The 1936-nt window shown below is 42.7% G+C and overlaps 1 non-coding gene across 1 annotated transcript; it reads left to right on the top strand.

The window, feature by feature from the left end:
* The first annotated feature begins 1604 nt into the window (after positions 1 to 1604).
* Trnag-ccc lies at positions 1605 to 1678 on the top strand. The gene has a single exon. It is a non-coding gene; the product is annotated as a tRNA-Gly (tRNA).
* Positions 1679 to 1936: the final 258 nt, after the last annotated feature.

Below are 1936 nucleotides of genomic sequence, written 5' to 3'. Positions count from 1 at the left end.
ACTGTCGCCTCCCGCCACTTCTGGATAATCTTGTGAGTTGATGTAAAAACTTAGTAATTTCTTTCCATAATCATTTAGCTTCTATCTGACATACCTTTCCTTGATAACTAACCCCTCTGGCACACGTTTTTCTTGTTCTACAGCCAGGGAATTCTAAAATATATCTACTGTCTTACTTGCAGATACTTATACAGAATTCATACAGTGTTTTTAGAGGAATAAATTGTTGTATATCCAAGTGAAAGAGTAGATGCAGTCATTGTTTTCATATTGGTAACAACAAAGAGAATAACTTTGCAAGGCTGATTAATACGTTTCCTTCAACAGAATGAAAATAAAAGTGGGGAGGGAAGAGATACGAACTTCATGAGTGGATCAATAAGTTTTCACTCCCAAGAAGGAAGAGAAACAAATGAGAGAACCCTTCAATATCAGCATAGCCTTCTGCAGTGATGTCAGTCTGTACAGGAGTTAGACCCACCAAACACTAAAACGACTACACCGAACAATCACACAAGTTAGCTAATAATGAAACGATAAAAGAAAAATGTGGAAAAAAATACAGTAGAAAAGAAATCTGAGAAAAAAAATACAAAAGCAACAGCAGCAACAACAACAACAACCACTAACAACAACAACAACAGCTTGCACAGGAAACTCAGTTAACTTGGCCATAACTTAATTCTTTCTGCAGTCTCCCCCTTATCTTCTGCTTCCCTCAGGCGATTAGGAAGAGAAAGAGGAGAAGGAGGAGGAGGAGAAAGACGAAAAGAAGCAGGAGAAGAAGGAGAAGGAGGAGAAAAAGGAGGAGAAGGAGGAGGAGAATGAGAAGAAGCAGAGGAAGGACAAGATGAGGTGAGAAAAATTATGAAAAGGAAGGAGAGAGGAAAGCATGGAAGGAAAATAACATATACACGAGAGAAGGCAAGAATGAATATATGCAGGAGGAAAAGGAAGGAAGGAAGGAAAGAAGGAAGGGAGAGAGGAAGGGAAAGAGAGAGGAACAAAAGAAAGCATGGAGAGGAGGAGAGGGAGGGTGAGGGAGGAGACTAAGACAAATAAGAGGAGAGGGGAAGACACAATAGAAAGTTAACATGTCATTTCACCATGATGGATTTTACTCTCCTGACCTTGAGTGTGTGTGTGTGTGTGTGTGTGTGTGTGTGTGTGTGTGTGTGTGTGTGTGTGTGTGTGTGTGTGTGTGTGTGTGTGTGTGTGTGTGTGTGTGTGTGTGTGTGAGTGTAGACGCTCAGGTAGACAAGAGTGATTGCAGAGATATGTTTGTTTGGATTCTTTATATAAGTTTGGCGTAACCCTGGAGAGAGAGAGAGAGAGAGAGAGAGAGAGAGAGAGAGAGAGAGAGAGAGAGAGAGAATCCCCCTCTATCTCCCTTTCTCAATTCCTCGTGTACAAAAAAAAAAAATCTCCACATTCACTGCCACGCAATGATACATAAAAATAGAAAATAAAAAAAATATCAAAAATACAGAACATAAGCTATCTTTTCCCTTCACGTCCTTTTATTGCAGACGGACAAAAAAATAGACGACAGCGCAATGACAGACCAACACACACACACACACACACACACACACACACACACACGCCCGGTAGCTCAGTGGTTAGAGCGCTGGTTTCCCAAGCCAGAGGACCGGGGTTCGATTCTCCGGCCGGGTGGAGATATTTGGGTGTGTCTCCTTTCACGTGTAGCCTCTGTTCACCTAGCAGTGAGTAGGTACGGAATGTAAATCGAGGAGTTGTGACCTTGTTGTCCCAATGTGTGGTGTGTGCCTGGTCTCAGGCCTATCCGAAGATCGGAAATACTGAGCTCTGAGCTCGTTCCGTAGGGTAACGTCTGGCTGTCTCGTCAGAGACTGCAGCAGATCAAACAGTGAAACACACACACACACACACACACACACACACACATGGACCC

Source organism: Portunus trituberculatus, chromosome 46 (genome assembly GCF_017591435.1).
Source record: "Portunus trituberculatus isolate SZX2019 chromosome 46, ASM1759143v1, whole genome shotgun sequence".
In the NCBI taxonomy this organism is placed as follows: Eukaryota; Metazoa; Arthropoda; class Malacostraca; order Decapoda; family Portunidae; genus Portunus; species Portunus trituberculatus.
The sequence above is the reverse complement of the archived record's forward strand: the minus strand, read 5'-3'. Positions and strand labels throughout refer to the sequence as shown.